This window comes from Coregonus lavaretus, assembly GCF_964263955.1.
Source record: "Coregonus lavaretus genome assembly, chromosome: 23".
Lineage (NCBI taxonomy): Eukaryota > Metazoa > Chordata > Actinopteri > Salmoniformes > Salmonidae > Coregonus > Coregonus lavaretus.
In genome coordinates, this window is record NC_140010.1 from 32,110,085 (window position 1) to 32,123,538 (window position 13,454).

Consider the following 13,454-nt stretch of genomic DNA (forward strand, 5'->3'; position numbering starts at 1 on the left):
TTGGAACTTTAGCAGGATATGCATTGGTTTGGCAGGTGATTTATAACAGAGCAATGTTTAAAGAAATCCCCAAATATTATCGCTGGGGTTGCAAACTTTCCCAAAATGCCCAGGTTTTCCAGAAATCCTGAGTGAATTCCCCCCCAACGCCAGGATTCTTCCAACCGTGATTTCTGGAAAACAATATAATTTGTTTTTCTTAGCTCACAGTGGTATAGCAAATATTGTATGTTAATAGACAACCAGGGGCAGTGGATACAGTATGTAAAATAATTGATTACTAGGGGCAGTGGATTAACTATGTAAGATAATTGCTTACTAGGAGCAGTGGATACAGTACCTTAATCAAATTTGTTTTGCTTAAAGACCGGAAATTCAAGAAGGTCTTTGTATCCTTTGTTGCCTTTTAAATAAGTATACTAACAAGTATTCGCTGTTAGCCACATTTTGATAAAGTAACCTTTTTCCTATCAGCTCTTATAGCCACCTGAATGGTGAATTCTACTAAAATGTTAGTTTTTTTCAACTAAAATCTATAACTCCTGTACAAGTTATGAATGCTACTTACTTTGCGCTCAATTCATTTTCAAGTAAATGTATCTACTGATGAGTGTAATACAATGGAAATCACTCTCGGGAGAGGCTTCTCTTCCCAAACCATTGCTATGCGCACAATAATTGGTCTAATTATCCGGTTTGATTTTCCAGATTGGACAATGTGACAGCCAAGCCAATGCTGGGGACTTTGGTTGTACTGTTAGATTAAATTAAATCATACATTAGTGTCCCTTGGTCTATAATGTATCATGTACGAGTCACGACTGAAGCCCTGTTTATACCTGGTTCTAACATGCATCCTTTGTCCTGATCTTGTTCACATTCTGATTGTGCCGGTGTAGATGATTAAAATACGCATTGTGATCGGATTGTGATCAGATCTTTCAGCCCACATCCGGAGGTAGTCAGATACACAGAGGTAGTCAGGCACACAAGTGTAGACAGATGTGGACAGTGCAACCATTTAAATCATCATTATCTCGCACTTTAAAATCTTTGACAGATGGCACCATTGACTTATGTCATCAATATGTGTCTTAAAATAAATAAATAAACATTATTTTGAAAGAATAGCGGTCAAAAATTTGCATACAGGGAGAAACCAGGAAATCTGGTACCAATGCAGACACAGTGGACAGATTAGGTTTTTCAAATTTTTGAGAGCTGATCTGATTTGTCAAAAGACCAATTTGTGAAACAAATTACCTGTGTAAACGTAGCCGAGACATTTTAATACCGCGTTAGACGCATTTCTGAAAATGTGGGCACAGTGTGGACAAGATCAGTACAAAGAACGCATGTTAGCGGCAGTTATAAATAAGGCTTGAGAGAAGAGGTTGTATAATGCCAATATCATAAATTATTCTCCCGAGTGGCGCAGTGGCCTAAGGCACTGCATCGCAGTTCTAGCTGTGCCACTAGAGTTCCTGGTTCAAATCCAGGCTCTGTCGTAGCCGGCCGCAACCAGGAGACCCATGGGGCGGCACACAATTGGCCCAGCGTCGTCCAGGGTAGGGGAGGGAATGGCCGGCAGGGATATAGCTCAGTTGGTAGAGCATGGCGTTTGCAACGCCAGGGTTGTGGGTTCGATTCCCACGGGGGGCCAGTATGAAAAATAAAAAAATTATGTATGCACTCACTAACTGTAAGTCGCTCTGGATAAGAGCGTCTGCTAAATGACTTAAATGTAAATCAATCTCCCTCCCACAAGAGGAATAGTAAACAAGGGAGTCATACTCGGTATCTAAAGAAAGTTTGTTATAGTAAACTAAAACGAATCCTGATTTTTTTTTTTGTTAAATAAAATATAATAATTAACAAACCCGTTTGAAAAACTAAAACTACACTGAAACTATTATCTTTGACTCCAAAACGGACTGGGTGTTCAACAGGGTTTTCAAGCTTTTGAATCTTGTGGGTAAATGCGTCCAGGAGATGGCGACATTTCAAATAGGCCTAGCTTGTGAATCACTATAGAGAGGAAGAGGCGAAGCGAGAGGCTTGAATCTGCCCCAAATTCTGTCCACGTGAAAATACAGGCAGATGCAGGGGAAGTGGGGATTTGTTGTATGGAGGTGTCAAATTTTGTCAAAACAAAATTTAATTGCTAATTTGCTATGTGAGGCTTATTTGATTGAATAGCCGTAATGTTTACATTGTTACAAATGTACTGTAAGTGGACTCGCGTGGCATTCCGGCAACTTTGAGAAAAACTATTTGTGCAGTGGTGGAAAAAGTACGCAGTAGTCATACTTGAGTAAAAGTAATAGAAAATGACTCAAGTAAAAGTGAAAGTCACTCAGTAAAATACTATTTGAGTAAAAGTCTGAAAGTATTTGGTTTTAAATATACTTAAGTATCAAAAGTAAATGTAATTGCTAAAATATAATTAAGTATCAAAAGTAAAAGTATAAATAATTTCAAATTCCTTATATTAAGCTAACCAGATTTTCTTGTTTTTATTTTATTTACGGATAGCCAAGGGCATACTCCAACACGCAGACATAATTTACAAACGAAGCATTTGTGTTTAGTGAGTCCGCCAGATCAGAGGCAGTAGACATGACCAGGGATGTTCTCTTGATAAATGTGTGAATTGGACCATTTTCCTGTCCTGCTAAGCATTCGAAATGTAACGAGTACTTTGGGTGTCAGGGAAAATGTATGGAGTAAAAATAACATAATTTTAGGAATGTAGTGAAGTAAAAATAAAAGTTGTCAAAAATATAAATAGTTAAGTAAAGTACAGATACCCCAAAAAATTACTTCAGTATTACTTTAAATTATTTTTACTTAAGTACTTTACACCACTGTATTTGTGCCTCTATTTTCATGTCATCCAACAGATCTAAATGCCTGCATTTTGCTGAATGGCATTGGCACTTGGATTGGAACCTATGGTCAGATGACATGAAAATAGAGCTCTTTGGCCACGCACACCAGTGGTGGGTTTGGCGTCGAAATGAGAATGCATGAGCAGAAAATAACCCCATACTGTAAAATATGGTGGTGGAGCTTTGATGTTATGGGGCTATTTTGCTTCCACTGGTCCTGGGGCCCTTGTTAAGGTTAACGGCATCATGAACTTTACCCAGTAGTCAAAAACCTGGTTGCCTCTGCCAGGATGCTGAAACTTGGCCACAAGTGGATCTTCCAGCAAGACAATAACACCAAGCACACATCAAAATCCACAAAGAAGCAGTCCATAAGCACAGATGAAGGATATCAAGGATCTGGAAGGATTCTGTATGGAGGAATGGTCTGAGATCCCTCCCGATGTGTTCTCCAACTCATAAAATATTTTAGAAAAAGGCTCAGTGTCGTTATCCTCGCAATGCAGATACTGTAGATAATCTTTAATCACTATCACTAGCTATCACTAGCTAACAGGAAAAAAATAGTCTAGGTAGATAACTTGATTCTTCTTACATGTACAGTACTACTACATTTAAAAAGCATTGGTGTAAACGTACTCAAGAGAAAGTTTCCTATCACCATCTTTTTTGCTATTTCAGATGTTTCGCTATTCCTTTTAAATCCAAGTCACATTGAGATTGACTTAATAATTTATAATAATTTAATTTAATAATTTAAACCTAACCTAACCTATTACCTTAAAAGTCATCTTCTGTATTACTGCCTCCCAATTGCAAGAAGACAACATCCCCCAAAAACTATGCATCACAAATGAATCCTAGCCTCCCATGCATGCTTTCTGTCCCTAACACTAAAATTAAAACTAAGGGCTCTATTAAATCCGTAGCGCTGAAGATCCGCTATAATAATAAGATGCCATTTAGCAGACGCTTTTATCCAAAGCGACTTACAGTCATGCGTGCATACATTTTTGTGTATGGGTGGTCCCGGGGATCGAACCCACTACCTTGGCGTTACAAGCGCCGTGCTCTACCAGCTGAGCTACAGAGGCTATATAGTGCGATTGACAATTAAAGGCAAAGTTCCTACGGGTGCGGAGACGGCTTTCACGGTAAACGTTGCAAATGTCTGCTCAATCGGAAATTACCTTTACATTTTAATGCGGATCTTCGGCGATACTTTGGCGATACGGATTGAATCCAGCACTAAATAATATAAAAACGAAATATAAATATTTTTATACAATTAAAACTAAATAAAAACTACCAAATCAGGTCTGAAAACGAACTGAAACTAAACTGAATTTCAAATAAAAATGTTAAAACAAATAGAAATAAAAATGAATATAAAAACACAAAACTATTATAACCTTGATCTAAAGTACGTAAGTGAAAAAATAACAATACTTTCACTACCACTGGTTAGTGGCACTGTAACTATCACATATGATCCATATGTGTGTGATATGCTGCCATTGAACAAGATAATTGTTCAATGACAAACATTCAATGATTTATATCCAGTTTGTTGTGTACAAAGGTAGAACCATTCAACAATCTATGAATGTAAGTAGGGCGTGTATAGTACATCTGCTAAATGACTAAAATGTAAATGTAAATGTATAGTATAGTACGCTGATACCTTTACAAAACTGTGCCAAGAGCTTACTGTACATATACAGCAGGGGTCTCAAAGCCATTTCTCCGGGGACCACATTCTCTTCTCTTGTCTTCAACCAGGTTAAATCAAGGTTAGACCACATTAAATATGCCCGTGGGCCGCCAGTTTGAGACCCCTGACAGAGTGTTATGTGCATAGAACACTATCTACTCATGAAGTAACATGAGACTTGAGGTATCTACAACAGTGTCATTTTTACAGTGGTCATGACATGTCGGTTGCATTTGGATTGCCAAGATAAGAAATGTATTGAGCTTGTTTGTGTTCGTACACAATAATACGAACGTAAGACTGGATGTATTAAATGGAGATATTGTTAAAGATTTCCGTCAATAATCAAACTTTTGTTTGTGTTTTTCTTTTAATTGAAACTGAATTGATATTATATAAACATTACAAAGGTTTTATATTTGCCGGTATACTTCCATGATGGCTTTAAACTGTGGTCATATCTGCATGGTCATTTGATATGTACTGTATCTAAAGGCTTCTTTTTTGTATATGACACCTTTTGAAAGTTATGGCTGGTACCTTGATTTATACCTACTCAATTTATCAATCAATCAACCAATTGATTAACTCTTCATTCTTTTTATCACTGTAAATACAATCTTTGTAACTTTGCCATGCAGACAATGTTGTTACAGTGTAGAGAAGGTAGGAAAACATATCTACAGAAATAAATAATGTTTGGCAGAAGAAGATGTTTGATGTTTAATAGACTGAGGATGTATTTGTATAGAGTTGAGGGCATAGAAATTGAATTTATTGAAATATAATCTAGTCATTCTATTTCTATGGTCGAACGGTCAGTTGGCTGTATTATACATCTGTAACGTTGGCCTGTGCACTTTCACAACAGATGTGGTGATTGGTGGATAGCTTTGTGGCTAACGAAACAGAAGTCTCAGTCAGAAGTCGCTCCTATTTAGAGGGTGAATATGAACCAATCATTGTGAATAATGATACTGCCAGATATACTCTGTATTTCACCATTCTATGGAGTTGACAATGTCTAAATATTGAAATAAATGTTTGATATCAAACTGGAGAAGGGTTTGTTGATGGTGATGTCTTTTTCTGTCTCATCTGTGTCACAGAGACGCATAGTGATGTCATCTTTGTATTGCAGGTATACATAGTGATGTAATTTCCCTGTGCCACAGAGACACATTGTAATGTAATGTCTTTATGCCACAGAGGCACGCAGTGATGTTTTTACTCTGTGGCACAGAGGCACACTGTGATGTCATGTCTCTGTGTCACAATGGCATATTGTGATGTCAATTCAGTATCACAGACTTACATGTTGATGTCAGTTGTTTGTGTCGCAGAGGCACATGCAATGTCATTTCTTTGTGCTAGAATTACAAGGTGATTTTTTCCTTGTCACATTGTCACAGAAGCACATACATAAATAATACTGATCCAGAGAAATATGTTATGGCAGCTCAAGCTCAAGCCTCTGCATATCCATGACCCCAATGCCCATACTGATTGTTCGCTGCCATAACATCCTGTACTCTTTATAATTCATAATTAATAGTATTGCTGTATAGATGATACACATGTGTGTGCAGGCATGTGATGTTGGAAAGTGGCCTAGTTATCACAGGGGAGAGGGAGGTCTTAAGTAGGGCAGAAAGTTGACCTAAATTGAAAGAGAGAGCTCCTGCTCCTCTCCAGCTTAAAAAGCATCTCTGAAGACCAAAGGGAATGTGCTGAGGGATAAAAGAGAGAGACTGGTGATGGAGAGACTATGAGAAAAAAAGAGACAGAGCGAAAAAGAGGGGCACGCGTTTGAGATGCTTTGGTGGGAACTAAGGAGTAACACATGAGTTAGAGACTGGCCACTGCAGCTTTAGAAGAGATGCAGAAATCAATGTACCTCTTAAGATATCTCAGAGGCATTATCAAATCAAATCAAATTGTATTTGTTACATGCTTCGGAAACAACAGGTGTAGACTAACAGTGAAATGGGTCCTTTTCCAACAATGCAGAGTTAAAGATAATAATAACAAATAATAAAATAGAAATAGTGACACAAGGAATAAATACACAGTGAATAACGATTAACAATAACGAGTAAAATTAACATGGCTATATACAGGGAGTACCAGTACTAATCACATTTCTAGCAGATAAACGCACCAGACGTTCTCAACTGATGGAACAGACTACAGTCATGGAGATAGATTGACAAAGGGATTTATGAAGGAACACAGAGAGATAGAGAGTGACAGAAAGATAATAGGCCCTGTCATGGAGCTCCATGATGGAGCACTGGGACAGGTAGTGGGCTCTGTCATGGAGCTCGGGGACAAGGAGTGGGTTCTGTGGAGGAGCGATAGCAGGCCCTGTGATGAAACTATGTGACAGAGCAATAGTAGGCCCTCTCATGGAGCTCAGGGACAGAGTGATAGCTGCCCTTGTTAGAACCCTGAAACCATTATGCCAATTGAGATTAGAAAATGAGAAAAGATTTTCCAGTGTGAGAGCGAATGGCCTTCAGTTTGATAAACATACACTTCAAATTGTCTGTATTCTGCCATGTTTTTTTCCTTAGACACAGTAAATAACATAGCAACAAGACAATTGTAAACAGTTCATCTATTTTCAATTGATGTCAATAGCCTTGATTGATCCTGTATCACTTCCAATATGTTATGAGGACTCAATTATTCATTGCAGTATTGATGAACTACACAAAGGGTACTGGTGTAGTCTAAATCATATATTCATATTTCATATGGATTTCAAAGAGGTAATACTGTCAGGGCCAGTACATGATTCCTCAGCTCCAGTATCTGACACAGTCGTGTGGAACAATTTAATCCTGTCGACATCTTGGAGGAACAAGAAAGACCATGAATGCAATAAATGAAAATGTATGCACTCACTACTGCAAGTCGCTCTCCTAAAGAGCGTCATACTAAATGACTAAAATGGAAATGTAAAATGCAATAATGTACAACATGTAAACCCAATCTTCTTCCTGGGCAGCAAGCATACAGTACATGGATATGAGCATGGGAGAGGACTCTTTACCACTGCATTGTTTGTTTTCTTCTTTCTCTCCCAACAGGGTACACACACTAGTGTCCTATTTAGCCGTCAGCAGCAGCCTCTGAGAGAAGTACCGCAAGTTTGCTGTCTCAGCCATGTTGCCATGGCAACCCCGGAGAGGCGAGTACGAGAGCTCTAGTATGTTTTCTCCAGATAGAAGAGAGACAGCGTTACCAATCAATGCTTTGTGTCAAAAGATGGGCATGAGTGTGTAGCATTGTGAAACCCGACACACACACACACAAACGTGTGCACACACATGCATCCAAAAGCAAACCAATCGGACATGTTGAATTTCATCCTTGTGATTAAAGCTTGATGACTGTCAACATGGACATGTCATTATTTTCCAAGACAATTGTGGTGTTTGTAGTTCAAGATGTGGGTGTTGTCAGTCTCTCTGTGTGTGGGCTACAGTGGCTGTATGAGATGCTGAAACAGAGAGTCATCCCTATACTAGCCTGACCTGTCTTAGCAACTCTATGAGGTGTGCAAAATCAGAGGCAAATAATCCAAGAGCTCTAATGTGCTCTCTGGCCCGGAGGTGCAAAAACAAAATGAAAACCAAGTCCATTATCCCTCCTGAGGGATTATGTTTTTTATTTCTGCATTTCTGGTGAGCCGCTGAGAAGTATAATGGTGGAGCCTAGGGAGGTATATAAACAGCAGGATATTGAGGCCTAGATAAGTCATGAAAGTGTACAGTGATGACTAGATCAAAGGCAGGGGTGTCGATACAACAAACCACTCAAATTTAGTTGCTTCATTCACTGCTTTTAATATGTCTGGAGCATTCGTTTGAATGTTGAATGGTTGATACGATACTGCAGGGCTTCACTCACTCTATTTTTCTATCTCTGTCTCTCTCTCTGTCGCTGTCTCTCTCTCTGTCAGTCTCTCTCTTACTCTATCTCTTCATTTCTTTCAATACATCTCTCTTCCCTTTCCAATTAGTCGACATGCCACCCCCTGAGTGTGACTGCTAATGCATTAATAGATAGATTTATTTCTCTCTATATGTTGTGGCAGACCAGGGGGTTTGATCTAGACGTTTACACAGATCAGACACGGACACAAGTCTGATACCTCAGTTTCAAGGGTGTTTATTTCAAACAATAAAGAAAGGAGACCTCTTCTGGGTTACCGCCTTCTGGGCTCTGGGTAATGCTGTCTCCTCTGGGGTAGAACACAGAGCCCCTTGGTTCAAGCAAACCGTGAGGACGTCTATCCGGTAGCAACCTCTCACTACCTCCAACCGTCCCGTGTGCTGCCCTCCTGGCAGCTTTATGGGCCCCGTACGGCTGGTGAGCAATCAGCCCCTTGATTACTTACCAGCCTCAATCAGCCCCAATTAGACCTGGCTGGAGGACCCGTTGAGACCTGGCACGTCCGGCAGAGGGAGCCACCGCCGTCCTGGTTTCTTGTCTGCGGTATGCCACCCCCCACCCCCGCCTTAGCCCTGTCGGGAGGGGGCGGTTGTCAGTGCGATGTACGTCTCCCTTCTCGATAGGGCATCTGCGTTCCCATGCTTCGCACCTGACCTGTGCAAAACAGTAAAAGAGAAGCGTTGAAGGGACAAGAACCACCTGGTGACTCATTCGTTTGTGTCCCTTCCCCTGGCCATCCAGACCAGGGGAGTATGGTCTGTGACCAGGGTGAAGTGGGTGCCCAACAGGTAATACTTAAGATTCACCGCTAGACACTCTTTCTCGACAATCGAGTACTTATTTTCTCTGGGTATCAGCTTCCGGCTTATGTACATGATGGGATGTTCCTCCCCATCATGTACCTGGGACAGGACAGCCTCTAGTCCTGTGTCGCTGGCATCCGTCTGCACCAGCATCGGTACCTGGAATTCGGGCGTCACGAGAATCGGATGGGAGCACAGGGCTTCCTTCAGGCACCTGAACGCCGCTTCGGCCTCATCCGACCACTTCACTGTTTTCGGGAGGCGGGCCCTGGTCAGATCGATAAGGGGGGAGGCTATAGCCGCAAAGTTGGGGATAAACCGGTTATAGTATCCTGCCAGCTCTTTCGTATCATTTCTCCGGGCCGGGTGTGGACGTGGTGTTCGTTCAGCCCAGTTTCTCAGAAAACACGGCAGTGTTCCGATCGATGAACTCCCAGAGCGCTTGCTTCTGGGCCGGTCCAAGGTCCTCATTGCTCGGGACCACCACTGGTCCCATCGACGTACCAGGTTTTGACCACAACACAGCCAAGGCTGTCCTCACATGCCACCTCTTCAATAGATTCACGTGGTAAATCTGTTGGGGTTTCCGTCTCCCTGGCTGCCGTACGCAGTAATTTACAGGTCCCAGCTTCTCTGTCACCTCGTACGGCCCGTGCCATGTTGCCAATAACTTACTTTCTGCGGTGGGGATTCAAACTAGCAGCTTGTCACCCACCTGGAACTTGGGGCTGGGTCCCCTGATTGTAGACATTGGCTTGGGCACGCTGGGCCTTCTCCATATGTTCCCTTACCAGTGGCCATATGGCTGTCATCCGCTACCTCATCATCCCACACCTCCTTGATGAGATCCAGTAGGCCGCATGGTCTCCTCCCGTAGAGAAGTTCAAAAGGGGAAAACCCAGTGGATGCCTGGGGCACTTCTCGGATCGAGAACATTAGGTGGGGTAGTAGCTGGTCCCAGTTCTTCCTGTCCCGTTCAATGACCTTCTGCAGCATTTGTTTCAGCGTCTTATTGAACCGTTCGACGAGCCCATCCGTCTGCGGGTGAAAGATAGAGGTCCGGATCTGCTTTGTCTGTAGGAGAGCACACAAATCTTTCATCAGTTGGGATATGAACTCGGCACCTTGGTCGGTCAGGATCTCGTTCGGGATGCCCACCCGGCTGAAGAGGTGGAACAGCTCCCGGGCGATTCCCAATGAGACTGCCGTCCATGGTGATGCATTCAAATGGCACTCCGATGATCAGTATGGGAACCAGTGGGTTCTGGAAGTGTGCTTTTGGGACGGTGATTTGACACTCTGGGCAGCTGCGGCAATAGTCTCCCACGGCCCGCCTCATCCTGGGCCAGTGGAACTGGACAGTGATCCATTCCTGGGTCTTCTCCATTTCCAGGTGAGCCCCCAACAAATGGGTGTGGGCCAGCTGAAGAACGGTTCCGACGTACTGGCGGCGCAGCAACAGCACCTCTTGAAGTTCCATCAGTTCATGCGACACCTGATACAAAAGGTTATATTTATTTGGAAATGGGGGTATCACCAGTCACTCACCCCCGGAAGAAGCTGGCCATCTACCGCTATCACTTGGGCCGTGGCAGCTTTCAAGTTCGGATCCTCCCAGTGGGCGGTCCCGAACTGCCCCCTCAGGGGGCTCAGGGCAGGTGCCTCGGCGGGTCCCTCGAAATCGAGGAGGGGGAGCATGGGATCCTCCTCCGGTTGTTCACCAGGTGAGGTTGGTTTCGGCGCCCCCTCGGACCCCGACTCCGGGTCCGTAGACACGGGGTTGGCAACCGCTTGCTTCCGGGCCACACAGGGGACGGTCCATCCCTGCTCTCGTCGGTCTCCGGCTCGTACTCTTTTTCCCAGCTCGTCTGCAGTCCTTTAGCCCGGCTGACTGTCGGATTGGGGAGTACGGTGGTGGGGTCGTCGTTCCGTACCCTCTGACGGATCCCGGACTCGGCCTGCGTCCCCTTCAGCAGGGCCTCTGTATTCTGGTGCGTCTCCACGGCTCCCAAGAGGTCCTCCAAGTTCTGGGGCGCGCGTAGGCTCGCCGCCCTCTTCATGTCATAAGGTAACGCCCATAAGAAGCGATCCATGACCACTTTGTCGTTAACGGGGAGGGTGGCTACGTCGGTTAGGAGCCATGCCCTGGTGATGCGCAGTTGGTCGCCATCTGGGCTCGGGGGGAAGCTTCGGCCATGAAACTCCAGTCATGGACCAGCTGGGCCCGACGGGTCAGGTAGTGGCTGAGTACCTCCCTATTGAGACAGTCGTAGTTAGCCGCCTGTTTGGTGTTGAGGTCATAATATACGCCTTTTGGGCGTCTCCGGACAGGAACAGGGTCAGCAGACTCACTTCGCCTTGGGCCATCCTTCCCGGAGTACTGTCCGTTCAAACGTGCAGAGGTAGGGCTCGATGTCGTCGTCCTCCATTAGCTTAATTAAAAACTGATTGGGATGCGATTCGGTCTGCGTTTCTCCTCGCAGCCTTCTGACTTCCTCAAGCAGGTGGACATTCTGTAGATGCTGTTCTTCCAGCGTTCGTTCCTGAATGTCCTCTTGCGCTTGTTGGGCTGAACGAACTGAGCTATCAACTCGTCCATGCTGATACTGCATAAACGTCAATCCTGGTCTGACCACATTGTCAGATTGCCCGCATTCTCCACCACTTGTGGCAGACCAGGGGGTTTGATCTAGACGTTTACACAGATCAGACACGGACACAAGTCTGATCCCTCAGTTTCAAGGGTGTTTATTTAAAACAATAAAGAAAAAATAAAAGAAAACCGGTCTCCTCCAGGAGACCTCTTCTGGGTTACCGTCTTCTGGGCTTCGGGGAATGCTGTCTCCTCTGGGGTAGAACACCGAGCCCCTTGGTCCAAGCAAACTGTGAGGACGTCTATCCGGTAGCAACCTCTCACTACCTCCAACCCTCCCGTGTGCTGCCCTCCTGGCAGCTTTATGGGCCCCATACAGCTGGTGAGCAATCAGCCCCTTGATTACTCACCAGCCTCAATCAGCCCCAATTAGTCCTGGCTGGAGGACCCGTCGAGACCTGGCACATTCAGCAGAGGGAGCCACCGCCGCGTGATGTAGACTCCATCTGTCACCAGGCCTCGACGAGTCTCCCCCTGGTGGCTTGTCCGCGGTACGCCACAATGTAATTAATTTGCTCTATATTTAGCCACCCACAACCTCTGAGCCAAACAAACGTGGTCAGGGGAATCACGTCACTCAATGAGACATCTTTTCCCTTTTAGTGAGTTGGCAGTGGCAGTGTTACTCAGGGACTATTACTTACTCTATGCTCTGTAAGTAAGCACGCTAATTTACTCCATAGCATCCTATTCGCAGGTTAATGGATGTAGGTGTTCTACACCTAAAAAGTAGGCGACAAAACAGTGTGTTAGTCTAACAAAATATCTAAGCATTCACTCTCAGTGTCATATAACTTGTTGCATGTCGCTTGATTATAAATGTGCTGCTATATTCATTCCAATGCTATAAGGGCTATACGGAGTGAATGAGGAATCATGGGATCCTTCTGTTTCTGTTGAAGCCCATGGTAAAGTGGGATATTTATCTCTCTTTGCTCACCTGACACAGTGTAATAGAATCAATTTCCTACAGTGGGGGGACGCAGGTGTGACCTTGTCGTTGCACTTATTGGCCGCTCGCTGCATTGTACTTATGGGCCGCTGAACAGCTGAGTGAAATCATCAGAGCTCTGCAATAGGGGTCATTTTATAGTTGTGACCTGGTTGCAACATGGAACCATTAAAATAATTGTCTCTGTCAGATGGTTAAAGACACTGTACTGGAAGGTCTTCAGGCTCAACTTCAGGTCTTTAATCCCTTACTAGCTTTTAATTTAGTTTTATTTTAGCACACATGTTGCTAAAACCTTAAAAGACCAGATGAAGCTTACTCCTTTACTAAAACCCAATTGAGAATCTCCAATGAAAGCACTTTCTGCTCTAGAATTAGGTTTATTAGTCCTGGAAATCCAAAATGGTCAACATTTCATTCAACATATCAGGATGAAGCACATTATATTTGTGAATAAGGTATTACAGCTGTATTTAAA